At 34.3% G+C, this 14,409-nt stretch overlaps 1 protein-coding gene across 8 annotated transcripts in view; it reads left to right on the plus strand.

Annotated features, from left to right (window-relative positions):
- SYT1 (synaptotagmin 1) overlaps nucleotides 1-14,409 on the plus strand; it is a 587,652-nt gene that overhangs the window by 87,004 nt on the left and 486,239 nt on the right. The gene's annotated exons all lie outside the window — the stretch shown is intronic.

Genomic DNA, 14,409 nt, shown 5'->3' on the forward strand with positions numbered 1-14,409 from the left:
GAGGACAAAATTTTTATGCCTCATTTTTTAGCAGTTAATCATTGCAATTAAATAAACATTCAGTTTACTTCATCCTCATAGGCTCCTTGGAAGCAGAACTGTCTTAATTTTCTTCATCACGGTACTCTAGTCTTTAACACATAGTAAGGGCACAATAAAAAGAGTGGTGGTAGGAATTGATGCATGAGTGAATGAGTAAAGGACAAGTTGTATGGCTAGACTATTGCAAGTCTGGAGAAAGTGGATTTTTTTTTAACATTAAAGGATGAGAATAGGAATGAATAATATAGGGAAGAGATGAAATGGATATGTTTGTATCTGGTCTGAGAGTCCACTTCAATTCAGAGCACACATGCATTACTCATGTGCTGCTATTGCACCTATCACCTTGATATGTTATAGCTCCTAAGGGGTTACTTAGATGGATTAGTTCACCTTTTTATTTCCAGCGTAGAGTGTGGCACATTAGAAGTACTCAAAGTACATTTATGTATACACTGACTCATACTGGATGAACAGTATAATCATCGCCCAATCCTAAAGTCTTGCCCCATTTAAGGAGCTTTGAGGTATTGTCTTGAAAAGTCATGCAAATTGAAATAATGCACTGAAAGAATTTAGGCATTCAGCAAACACAAATTTTAGTAAAATTTGAAAATCCAAACCACAGCATGACATTAAGAAAACATAAATATTACTTAGCCAGAAGAAAAATGATTTCAAAATTTTTCATAAAATATTTAGAAAGAAAGAACTTGGATCTTGGAGCAGTTGAGTGAGAAATAAGGGAGGAATACGTGGGAGAGAAGAGAAAGGGAAAGGGAAGTGGATCAGATTTTTTTGTTGTTGTTAGTACTGAACTGGTTTGCTTTGGGCTCCTTTTTAAATCTATCCAAATATCCAAAAAAAAAAAAAATCCTCAATGATATTTATATATCCACTAACATTTCAGTTATTTTTATAGAGTCAGTGACATGAAGATAAATTATTCCGATTCACATGGTGAACAAAGGCACTTCATAGAATTCTTGGACTTCTCAGAGAATCAGAGAGATACTTTCTCTAGCTGCTACTTCATTTGTGGCCTTAGAGAAATAATGCATTAATCTGCAATTAGATCATGTCATCTTTCAGGATGTTTAGCTAAGGTGAAACGTGTAATTAGACATTTTAAATTGCAAGTCACCTCCACCCACAGGGTTGACACGTTTTCTCTTTGGTATAGTTTTGTGTAAGGATTCACTCAGTATATCCAGAAGTCACCTTGACCATGAAATTAAGTCTGCCGCAAATTACAGCCTCACAATTAACTCAAACATTATCTTCTATTATTTGTGTTCTCTGACTTGAGGAGCACGTGTTTGATTATTTTTTAACTTTTTACTTATTAACATAACTTTTATATTTGAATATATAATAATTTTTAAATTATCAAAATGATAGCAGGTATTAAGTGACAGTCTTCCAAATGACCTTATGTGGTGCCCTGTGTACCTTTTCTTATAATAAAAATATACATGGAATGTCAGAGAGAGAGAGAAAGAGAGAAAGAAAAATATATGTAAATATCTTTTTAATATTGAATTGATTTAAGCTTCATCAGTTTATTGTGCATATGATATTTACCCTACAGATTTTTATTTTCAATAATAGTGTATATTATGAATAACTTTAAATAGAAGTATTTTTCATTTAGAATTTTGCTGAATATCAGCATATGAGGGAAAAATAAAATATGTAACTCATCTATCTGTGTAAAATAATGAATGCTAGATCTAAAGGAACCATTTGCTAAAATGTACTTAAACAAATGCATATTGCCTGCATTATATTTCTCTACTCTTTTATTGCACTATTAATCAGAAATTTAAATTCTATTTTTGAGCTTGTGATTATCCTGAATGCTATGTGAAAGGGAAGTAATGATGGAATTTTTATTTTAATGATAACAACAGTTTTCAAGGGAGATAATCAAAATCTTTATCTGAAGCTTGAAGATGAGAAAACTGTATAAATCCATCTGCTGAGTTCATGTGCCTTTTAAGATTTGCTTTTCAATCTTTCAATTTCACATTTCTGGTGTTTAAATTATTTCTCCTATAAAATAATTTTTTGATGTCATTAATGCCGTTTCATTTAGAAGTGACGATTAAACAGGGTTTCTAATAATTCATCAGTTCTGTTTGGTTTTGTACAACATGTTATATTCAGGTGGTATCTGAATGATCAACAGGATCAAAATTCAGAAGACAAGAAAAGCGTTGCTTGATCGATTTTCGAACACACATTCAGGTTTTGTCCATAGATCTTGAGTGCCGTAACACCAGTTGTGCCTCAGGGAAAAGTATATGATTACTTGTCACATAGGTTTTTAGTTGGTATCTTAGACCATTTGGGTCATTATAACAAAACACCTTAGACTGGGTAATTTAAAAATAACAGAAATGTATTACTCACAGTTTTGGAAGCTGGAAACACCTGGATTAAGGCACTGGCAGATTCTGTCTGGTGAGGGCCCATTCCTTATGATGGTAACTTCTACATGTCTTTCCATCGCAGAAGGTGTAAGCAAGCTTCTTGGCCTCTTTTATAAGGGCACTAATTTCATTCATGAGGGCAGAGCCCTCCCAAAGGCCCCACCTCTTAATGCCATTTTTGGAGACATAACATTCAAACCACAGCAATTGGTGTTATTGGTTATTTTAGTGCCAGTGCCATTGAACTACAAGCTTTATAATGACCAGAAGGAAACTTTTTTTTTTTTTTGCCCTTAACCTAACAGTTTTCTGGGTCCATGCATTTTATTTTCTGCCAAGATATTATGTGTGTGTGTGTGTGTGTGTGTGTGTGTAGAGAGAGAGAGAGAGAGAGAGAGAGAGAGAGAAGCACTCAAATATAATGTCTGCACTATCAATTGCATCTTCTTTTGTCTTTTGAAATTTCAAGGTCAAACTCATAGTTTAAGATTAATATTTTTCTTTGGCTGAAAATAAATGAGTTGATCTGTGTGGAATGGGGTGATGTAAGAGGTCAAAATGTGTAGGTAAGGATGGAAACTTCTATAATATGAAAAAATATTGCAAAATGAATGTGCTTTACTTCTCTATTGAACACAGATACTTTTTGAATGGAAATGTGGTATGTAGTAATTTGGGAGAGAGTATGTTAGTAATAATGGAGTACCAACATTAATAGAATGACTGGCATGGGGGGGCGGAATGTGCATTTCATAAATATTTACGAAAGTGCATAACATTCTGAGAAATAGCTAGAACATTTTAACATAAGATATTAATATAAAACACACAGCCAAAGAATCTGGAGACATGCTTATTGAATTTGAATCCTAGCTCTTCTCCTTCTTTTTCTTTTATGATGGGCAATTTGTTTAACTTTCCTGAGCCTCAGTTTCCTCATGGGTAAAATTGGGAAAACAGTAACGTCTGTTTCATTAAATTGTCTTGATGATTAACTGAGTTAATATCTCTCTCCCTATCCCTGCTAGAAAGAAAACTTGAGCTTTTAACGTTTTTCAGGAATGTGACCCAAATACCTGAAACAATGATGAAAATCATTTTAAACTGAAAATAGGCATCAAAAATGAAAAAAAAGTGTTTTTTTGTCAAAATTAATGACATTTCTGCACAATTACTCTATAATTAATACAGTAACCAATATGTCTCTCTCTCTGACATTCCATGTATGTTTTTATTATAAGAAAAGGTACACGGGGTACCAATTACTCTGTAATATTTCTTGAGATTTGACTTCCTATATATAAGGAGGTTTCGCAAAGCTTATGGAAAATGTAGTTAAAAGATAAAATTAAAAATATAGACTATTTCTTGACATAAGTTTCATCAAGCTCAAGATACTTTTGTACATGAAGAACTAAGGTTCCTGGGAATTTCAATATACTCTAGAGCAGTTAAATGGAGTCTGTTTTTCAAAACCCATCTAGGCCATAAAGCCTTTCCTGACTTGAAAAAGAAATATCAAACAGGACAGGAGCCACACATCAGTGATTTCAAGGAGAATGCACAGCAGAGTGAATATGGACTGTATCCTTTGGCCATTTTATCAGAGGACCAAGGAGATAAGGTCAGAATCAGAAAAAGATTTGCTGTTGAAAGTCACGTTTATTGATTCCATTGGGTGTCCACTGTTTGAGGGAGACTGATGGACAAACATCTGCTTAGTTTTTCTATCGACTGTCAATTTACTGGAAAATATACCTGTGTGCCTTGATTATTACGAAGAATATCTAAAACTGGTCACAGTGACTCACGCCTGTAAACCCAGCACTTTGGGAGGCCCAGACAGGAGGACAACTTGAGCCCAGTGTTTCAAACTATCCTGGGCAACATGGTGACAGCCCGTCTGTATTTTTAAAAACGAAGAAGAAGAATACCTAAGAAGTAGTTACATTTATTTTTCCTACTTTCATTTTCTCCTTAAATAAAAGTGCTTTCTAAGTATTTTAAAGAAAACTCTTCTTTCGCATCCTGCCTCTTGCTGAAGCACTTACGACATTCAAGCATTAAGCATAATACTGACATTATTTCAACTAATACAAAAATTCTTTGGGATGGATTTTATTGACTTTATTTTGAAGCTTTGAAATGAACTCAGAAAGATTAAGTAATTTGCCTGTAGTCACACGCTGGTAGGTGAGTAGAGCCAGGGTTGTATCCTCTTTCTTTTTAAAGGAAAAGCTTATATTCTTTGCATTTCTTTGGGGGTCAAAATAGCATGCTGACTTTAATCACTTCATGGTTTTTGTTATTGTTGTTGTTGTTGTTATTTTGGGTTGTTAAGGTCCTGTGCACATTTTTGGTTTTAAACCTGGAGATCTTAATCTTGTAAAGTGTTTTCAAATAATACTCAAAAAATAAGTGAATAAAAAAATCCTACAAAATGTAGAAAATTGGTAACATTATACCAAATTGTTTGGTCCAGAAATTGCTTAAGACTTGAAAATCAATTGACCCAAGCTGCAATTTTGTTTGCTTTCCAGAATTCAGATAATTTTCAAACATAAGAAATAGCTAAAAAACTTTAATTTCTATTTTCCTTTAGATTCTTGTATAGTTTCATGTGAGATCATAGCCTCTTATAATTCTGTTCAAACTAATTTTTATGGAAAATAAAAACCATTTTTGAGTGTACTTTTCATCTTTCTTTGTGAAGAAAGTTATAAGATAAAGGTTTATCTCCCTTCTCCAAATGTCCTTTAATAAATGGATTATGCTTCTGAAGCCTAGGTAGTTTCAAACAACACCACAAACACTGAACACAAGAGCTGTCACTTAGAAATGAAGTAATCAATAAACATTTCAAATTTATTTTTAAAATTTATTTCACAAATCCAAACAATACAAGTTTGTCTGTAAGTTCTTTGCCATGTTTTTTCTTTTCTTTTCTTTTTTTTTTTCCTGTTTATAATTTAGTCCCTATCAGTTATGTTCAGGAACAGGCCAAAATAAGTCAAAACACAAGGCTGGGAGCAATGGCTCACATCAGGAATCCCAGCACTTTGGGAGGCTGAGGCGGGTGGATCACCCGAGGTCAAGAGTTGGAGACCAGCCTGGCCAACATGGTGAAACACCGTCTCTACTAAAACACAAAAATTGGCTGGGTGTGGTGGCACGCACCTGAAATCCCAGCTACTTGGGAGGCTGAGGCATGAGAATCACTTGAATCTGGGAGGCAGAGGTTGCAGTGAGCCAAGATTGCACCACTGCACTCCAGCCGGGGCAGCGAAAGCAAAACTCCATCTCAAGAAGAAAAAACAACAAAAACAAAACAAAACGAAAACCTATGCATTATTGTTTATGGTGATTGAGTTTTATTATTTGCAGTTGTAATTTGAAATAAAGGAAACCACACTATGCTTAATCTCATTTTGGATCATTTGTGCCAATGTGGAAAACTTTCAAGACCTGTATAGTATCTGAGAAAAATATTTAGAGGGCTTATGAGTCTAATATTTTTATGACATGTGAAATGATTTCATACGTAAATATTCTCATAATATGCTAACTCAAACTTCATTCTTTTATTTTCAGCAAATTATTAAGTCAATTCATCTAGTTACTTTTCTGCAAACTGATAGAAAGCTGTCAATGTATACAAACTAATAAAAAGCTATAAAAATACAGCATAAGAGAAGCCCATTTGCATTCAGCTGAATTTAACTTGAATGCCTAGATAACTTCTGGGAATTTGAGAAGCTACCTAAGCTGGAATGTGCAAATTTAGCTACCTGCTTACTTCATAGTTGTTGTTATGAAATAAAAGACTAAAACCTTAAAAAAAAAAAGGGCATGTATATAGATAATATATGTATGCATGCTGTATTGAGAGAAACTTGGGAGATGTTCCAAAGTGTTGAATCAGCTACAAGAAATTTTTTTAACTAAATATATATGTTTCTAAATACATTTAGAATAAAATTATAGGTAACTGCAAATATAATAGCTTAAGATGTTTGTTTAGAGTTACTGAGATTATCTTATTTTAAAATTTGTAACTTAAAAGCTACTTTACATAAAAATACTGATTTGATTTTGCTTCAAATTTGTTCTTTAATTCTTTTGTACACATCTGATATCACAAAAACATTGTTTATTAATTGGCACTGCTACCATAAAATGTAAATGAGGGTGAACTTCACCAGAGATATCCATTATTCTGTTGGACAATTCTAGCAAGAGACGCCTAAAAAGGAAGAATAAATCAAACATAGAGGTTCTAGCCCTTATTACAAACAACAGCTGTCAGGGCTTCTTAAGAATGTGTGCCTGTCAGAGAAGGCTGCTGAGTTCTTCCCTGTCTGAAATTAATAAAAACGCAGTTGCAATGCCAGCTATGTAAGCCAGGGAGGAACTCGGTGGAAAAGTGAGATAACAGGGTAAATGTTTTTATGTCTTTGGAGCTGTAAGTGCATTTGAGTGTTACGCTGTGATCAGAAAGGCCATATGAAGCAATTTGGTTTCTGGAGAATTGTGGATATAAAGAGTTTGAACTACAGGTGTCAGTAAACAAATAAACACTACTGGTGATTTTAAAATTGATACAAAGCCAAAGTTAGGAAAACCTGCATTCCAGAACTGTCTTAAAATGTCACATACATTCAAAGTTTCAAAATTTATATTTTTTTAATTTTTAAAAAATTTTAAGTCTGATAGTCAATACATTAGTGAAGAAATTTAATTAAAATGGCCACTTTACCACTCATATGTTTTTCTGGGAGTTTTGCTGGTTTTTGTTTTAACCCCGTTTGAACCCACTCTTTTAGGTAGACTTCTTTCTAACCATTAGCCTTTTCAGATTTCCTCTAAATAAGCACTTCAAGTAATGACTTGGATTTCAGGAATTTTTTGGTCACATTTTTCTGCCACATTTTAAATATATACAGCAATCTGGCAATATGGTGACTTGCACATTCAGTACTCATTTCTTGAGTGAATAACTAAATATGTTTAAAATTTGGAAAATAGAAACACTTTTCTGACTCAGACTTTCTCCCTAAGTTTCCCAAGAGTTGGAGCTAAGTGTCACAGACAACTGTTTTTGCATGCCCCCTGCTCTGGGACATCCCAGGCTCTTGAAGAGGACCAAGTACAGAGCGGCACCATCACTGTCATGTTATGAAGGGGGTTGCAGGATCTGCAGGTACCCAGGAAGGATTCTCACTTAAATCAGTAGGGTTAGAGATGACTCTGGGAGATGTCACCTGGAATATGGAACACTTTTGAAAGTTTTCAAGTGAAAAAACTTAACCTAGCTAGAAGTTTTAAAGAAGGACCTACGATATTTTTTTCCTGTAGAACTAAAATATTAGTTTATACTCGAATTGCAATAATATCTATTAGCCCAGTGGTCTGTGTTCACATGTTGGCATTCTGAAGCATACGGTAGAGGTGGAAAGCAATATAAAGCTATCAGAATTGTTTTATATAGCCCAATATGGCTCTGTCATCCATTAATTTTCTAAAGTTTTCTTCAAAAACACATATATATTCATTCTACCTTTCTGAAGTAGTTTATTTCTGTACTCAAAATGCCCATTGTATTGAAGATTGAGTATTTTTTTGGTTGCTGTTTTCTTAAGTTTGCTACTTCAAGCTTTTTTTTTTTTTTTTTTTTTTTTTAAGAAAATTTGTTTTTTAGAAGAAAGTTCTCACTTTATCATGCAGCCTGGAGTGCAGTAGTGTGATCAGAGTTCACTGCAGCCTCCAACTCTTGGGATCACTTCCTACCTCAGCCTCCAGAGTAGCTGGGACTACAGGTATGCCCCACCTACTCCCTGGCTAATTTTTTGAATTTGTATTTTGTAGAGACATGATCTTATTGTGTTGCCCAGGCTGGTCTTGAACTCCTGGCCCAACGTGATCCTCCCACCTCAGTCTCCTTAACTGCTGGGACTATAGGCACGAGCCACTGCTCCCAGCACACTTCACACTTTAAATAGTTCTTACCCTCTTAAATTCTAGTGATGCCAGATTTCTGTGACCAAGTTCATATTGAACCAATTGACTGCTTTCCTGTCTTCATGAAAATTGGTCATACCTCTTTGTCTTTGTAGAAGATTTTATCTTTGTAACTATGTCTCCTATAGTAGGTTGATATTTCTCTGTGTCTCAAGCAGTATGGCATATAAACATGAGAAGGTAGTCATAGGATACATTGCTTAATAATGAGCAATTCTTAGGCATTACTAATGGCAACTTGAAACTATTTAGGCAGAAGGGCTCTTAGTAAAGAGAAAATGACCATCCTTCTAGAAGATGTAAGCTGTATAATTGAACTGGAATAATTGTTGAACATGGTATCTTTTTCTTTTCTGCTTGATATGTCATATTTTGGCAAATGGACATGATCTTTTACTAAGTAGCTGGTATTATACTTTAGCAACTTCATAGTGACACCTTTTTGACTCATAAGTTACTAAGAACCAAACAAAGATAAAGGGTAATATTATAATATTCTTACAATTTTTTTAATGTCACATAATTCTATGTAACTAAACTGTATTGAGACGAATGTATTGGATTATGTTGTTTGTTGTTTTATAGGTTTCTTCTCTTGTTTTTGTTGTTGTTGTTGTTTTACTTTGGCTTGGTTTGAGTTAGTTTAGGTTTGCTTACTTCAGTGTTTTGGACTGTGCTGACACAGAGAGTCTACACAGAAGTTTGGGTCACTCAGCTAACTTAGGGAATTATCTCAATGAGGTTGGGTATATAATGGAGCAAACATATATAGGAACTATCTAATATGATTGTTACCAACACTAAATAACTTAATACGAGGTAAAGTATTTTGACCACTGCTTGGTACACAGTGATCACTCAATAGCATTCTTTTTTTGAGTCTTATAATTAATAATATCATCACTTCATAGGTCACGTACCTTTGCTTTTCTCTTGTGCAGACTTATCCTGAATAGCCTAATGATCAATAAATATCGGACATCAGTACCAGAAAACTCTCTCAATGTTTATGATCTAATTACATCAACCAAGTGGGTAAATTTGTAAAGAGATTGGACCAATTGAATGAGTACATGTATGTGAGGTGTATGCATTTTCATCTTGTGTGGTGGAGAGAGAGAGAGAGGTTGGCCTGTGTGTATTCTCATTCCTAAACTCTATAGGATATCCTAAACCCAAGCTGTCATTTAAATTACATTTTAATAATGTGGCTCATAGGAACAAGGAATTTGATTAATCAGAATTGGAAAGAAAAAATTGTGTAGCTTAACTTGTCCATCTTTGTTTCCCTGAAATCTACTCACCATGCCACAGTCAAAATGATGTTTCAAAAATTCAGTAGAACTGAAGTAGAACTGCTAACCTGACTTAACAATTTTTAATGACTTCCTTTTTCATTTTATTGTGGTAAGAACAGTTAACACAGTATCTCTAGAATTAATTCATCTTCATAAACTGAAACTTCATACCAGTTGAACAACTCCCCAGTTTCCCTTGCCCATAGTCTCGGGCAACCACCATTCCATTTTTTATTCTATGAGTTTGACTATTTTACCTGTCTCATAAATGAGAACCATGAAGTATTTGACCTTCTGTGACTGTCTTGTTTCACTTAGTGTAATATCCTCAAGTGTCATTCATGTTGTTGTATATTATAGGAATTCCTTCTCCTTGAAGGCTGAATAATATGTAATCACATATATATATATGACATTTTCTTATCCATTTATCTGTATTCCTAAAATAAACATAGGGAAAAACAGCATGACATTGGTCTTTGCAATGATTTCATGAGTATGAAAATAAAATTACAGGCAACAAAAGCACAAATAGCAAATGTGACTACATTTAGCTACAAAGCTTCTGCACAGTAAAGGAAACAATGGTGCGAAAAGGCTACCTACAGAATGGGAGAAAATGTTTGCAAACCATAGATAATGATGGGTAAATTTTCAAGGTAGGAACTCCTACAAATCAATAACAAAGAAACACACTGACAACACAATTTAAAAATGACCTAAATACCTGATCAGACATTTCTTTAAAGAAGACATGTATATAGCCAGCAAATATATGAAAAGATGCTCAACATCACAAATCGTCGGGAAAATGTAAATCAAAACCATGCGATATCACCTCACACCTGTTAGGACAGCCACTAACAAAACAAAAGCAAAACAAAACAAAACGAAACAGCAAACAGATGCTGGCAAGGTTGTGGAGAAATTGAAACCCTTCTATGCTCTTGGTGAAAATGGAAAAAGGGTGCAGCTGCTAAAAAAGCAAGAGGTGGCTCCTCAAAAAATTAAGAGTAGTACTATCATATGATTCAGTAATGTCACTTCTGGGATTTAGTCAAAAGAATTTAATCAGGATGCCAAAGAGACATTAACACTCCCATAGTCATAGCAGCAGTATTCACAATAGCCAAGGTGTGGAAATAACCTAAATGTCCATCGACAGATGAATTCATTTTTTAAATGTAGTGTACGCATACAGTGGACTACTGGTCCACTCTCACTTTGCTTTCTGTGCTTCAGCTGTCCCCAGCACATGCTCACTCATTTCGGAGGAACCTTTGTGCATTCTGAATCATCCTCCTAGAACACTCTCCCATCCAGGCCCCAGCCAACTAATTTTTAATCATAATTTAGATCTCAACACAAAGGCTGGCACAGAGTAAGTCCCATAAATATATGTAGGATTAATGAAAAAAAGATGAATGAATAATTAATTGAATGTGTATTTTCTCAGAGACTCTGGAATAAAGGGTAATTTGAAAAGTTTTCATTAGTAGTTTTCTGTCTATTTGAGTTAGTTTTATATTAGAATTATGTCAAAACCCAACTTAAAGCTTCCCTTTCTTGTATTTCATAATCATGTATCTGAATTTTTAAAAGATTCTTAGCAGGGTAACAGAGAAAAAAAGTCCTTTATGTGCTACTATTTTCTTTTAAAATTTAGGGTTAATGCATTAAGCAGGGGAGGATAACACATACTGTCTTTAGAATTCTGGAAGATTTGAGATAAGGCCCAAAACTTAACTCACTGAAAATGGAATGACTGCATATGTCAAAACTACAGTGAATAGTCACAATTGAAATAGTGAATATGCTGCTTATGGCATAAACTATTTTACTATTTGTGCTCTAAAGGTGTTATAAAACTATAGTCATACAAAGATAATAAAGTTAAAAAATAAAGTAAAAGAATTCCTGTACGTGTTATGACCTTAATCCCCTGCAACTGTCTCAGTCTCCTCTCACAGCAGCCTTGGTTGTTTAGCGTGAGTAACTGAGACAAAAATAATTCTTTTGAAAGAAAAAACATTTAAGCCCCAAATGCTGATAACTTTTCTTCTCCTCTTAGAAGAGCAAAAAGAAAGAAAGATACAACCTCTGAACTTTACTTTTATATATAACAAAGTTGTTGTGGTCAAATAAATGTGAAGAGTTTAGAATTCCATAAAACTGTAAAACACTGATGTAAATAATAATATTTTATTATTAACTATTAGTAATGCAAATATATTCTGATATGCCACTGAGGAAAGTGATATATTATATGCACACTACATAAAAATAGACCCAATCTGACAATGAGAAATTATTCCTAACCTTATTTCTAAGCTTTGTAAAATTTGTAAATGTAAATCATTCAAAATTTTATATTCATTTTAATCTTCCTCTATTTGTAAGTTCCTCACCATACTGAAAATCTATATTTGTTGTCTGATCTGTTTCTTAAATAATATGAATTAAATATTGTGGGATGTTTTAGGCCTTTAAGAGATGTCATTTTTCCTTTTCAGTTTATGAAGATGCTAGTTGTCATTTTATATATACAGATTGGGCAGCTGCTGTGAGCACAGAATAATAATATTAAACAAGTGATGCAAAACCTCTGCTCTCCTGGAGCATATAGTCTTTAATCCTCTGTTCCCAGCTTCCTACTGGATATTTGTGCTTGGTTTTCCTATGGGTATTTCAAATATATGATATTTAGTCCAAATCAAATACATGTGTTCCCCTCAAATCTACATCTAGTACTAATATTTACAGTCTTTGCAGTTATAACCTAGTAAATCAAATATTACTTTAACTGGTGTTCGAAGGAAGCAACTTTTTGAGGGTTTTCACAGGTGAGAAACAGTGGTTTAATGGGGCTCAGCCACTTGTCAACAATCACATAGTTAATAAGTCCCAGAGCTGACACTTGAGCCAAGATCGGTCTCCAGGCCCCATCACCATCATGTGATACTCTCCCGTCAGATATCTCATGTTGCCTGGAACCTAGTAAATCATCAAAAATATTCTTGAATAGGCCTGGTGCAGTGGCTCACACCTGTAATCCCAGCACTTTGGGAGGCTGAGGTGGGTGGATCACGAGGTCAGGAGTTCAAGACCAGCCTGAGCAAGATGGTGAAACCCCGTCTCTACTAAAAATACAAAAATTAGCCATGCACGGTGGCAGGTGCGTGTAATCTCAGCTACTCAGGAGGCTGAGGCAGGAGAATCGCTTGAACCTGGGTGGCAGAGGTTGTAGTGAGCCAAGACCACGCCACTGTATTCCAGCTTAGATGATAGAGTGAGACACTGTCTCAAAAAAAAAAAAAAGAAAAGAAAAGAAAAAAAATTGAATACACAAATATAAACGACAATTCATAATTCACATTTTTTAACTCTATTTTCTGTTTTTTTGACAAGGTAGTGGGAAGGGACCAACATTTGCTGAACATTACACATTTACATACCTGAATCATTTATTTGTCATATATCATCCCATTTTACCCTCTTAACTCTAAGATTGGTACCCTTATCATCATTTTAAAGAAGTGAAAACCCAAGAAATTGAACAATTTTCTCTAGGCCAGTGTATATTAAAGTCACAATTCAATTACAAGTCCATTTAATTCTAATGACTTACTTAAATCTACTACACCATCTTGCCGATCCATTTTGCCTGGCAAACTACAGAGAGTAGTTTCCTTCTTCACATTTTTAGCATTTCAAAAGATGTATGTCAAACATTTCTGCTATATCACTTATATCAGATAAGTCAGAATAAAAACATTGATGAGATGTCACCTATTTACTTACAGTGCCTCAACCTGAACCCAGGAGCATTATTCAAAAACTCAGGAATGTGTGTTAATTTCACACTACATCCTTTTGATATGATGTTGGAGAAAGTACTTATTCCTTCTGTATCCTACAGATACATATAAAGCATACCAAAACGTTAATATTCATAAAAGCATTTTCTTGCCAAAAATAGACAAGTTTAAGAGAAATCATTGTTGATTTCTGAGTTACATGTAAAGTCAATATATGCTTCTAAACTCTCTTTAACTTTTCCAATGTGTTACAGTTTTTAACAATCTGTTTTTCAAAAACTAAATACCAGAGATCTATAAAATATTAGATAATATTTGAGCTTAAACTGTTGAAGGCAACAGCATAATTTTATTTCCTTATGTCAGAGTAGAGGATCGCATCTCAGTCAGCCTACCACAATGATGACATATTTTCTGAATTGTTTTTACCCACACATCTTATACTCAATTTAACAAATATTTATTAAGTACATAACTGGCAAGGTAACAATATGGAGGAGATGAAAAAGACTAAGATATCATTTGTGCCCCTGAGGAATTAATAATCTGACGGCAAAAGCTGACATATATACAATCAACTGTAGTATGTGAGAGGATAAAGTAAGTCCTTTAATAGCAATATAAAGTGCTCTGCTAGTATTGAGAGAGCAAGGCTAGAGGGCAGAGCAATGTGGAGCTTGGATTGAAGTGGCAGGATATTAAAGGCAAGACATCAGTTACGAAGCTAAAGCACATATAGGCAATAACATGATAACGGCCTGAATTTGTCAGTGGACTGACAGAATAGAAGGAAAAGGA

Source organism: Papio anubis, chromosome 9 (assembly GCF_008728515.1).
Source record: "Papio anubis isolate 15944 chromosome 9, Panubis1.0, whole genome shotgun sequence".
Taxonomy (NCBI): domain Eukaryota; kingdom Metazoa; phylum Chordata; class Mammalia; order Primates; family Cercopithecidae; genus Papio; species Papio anubis.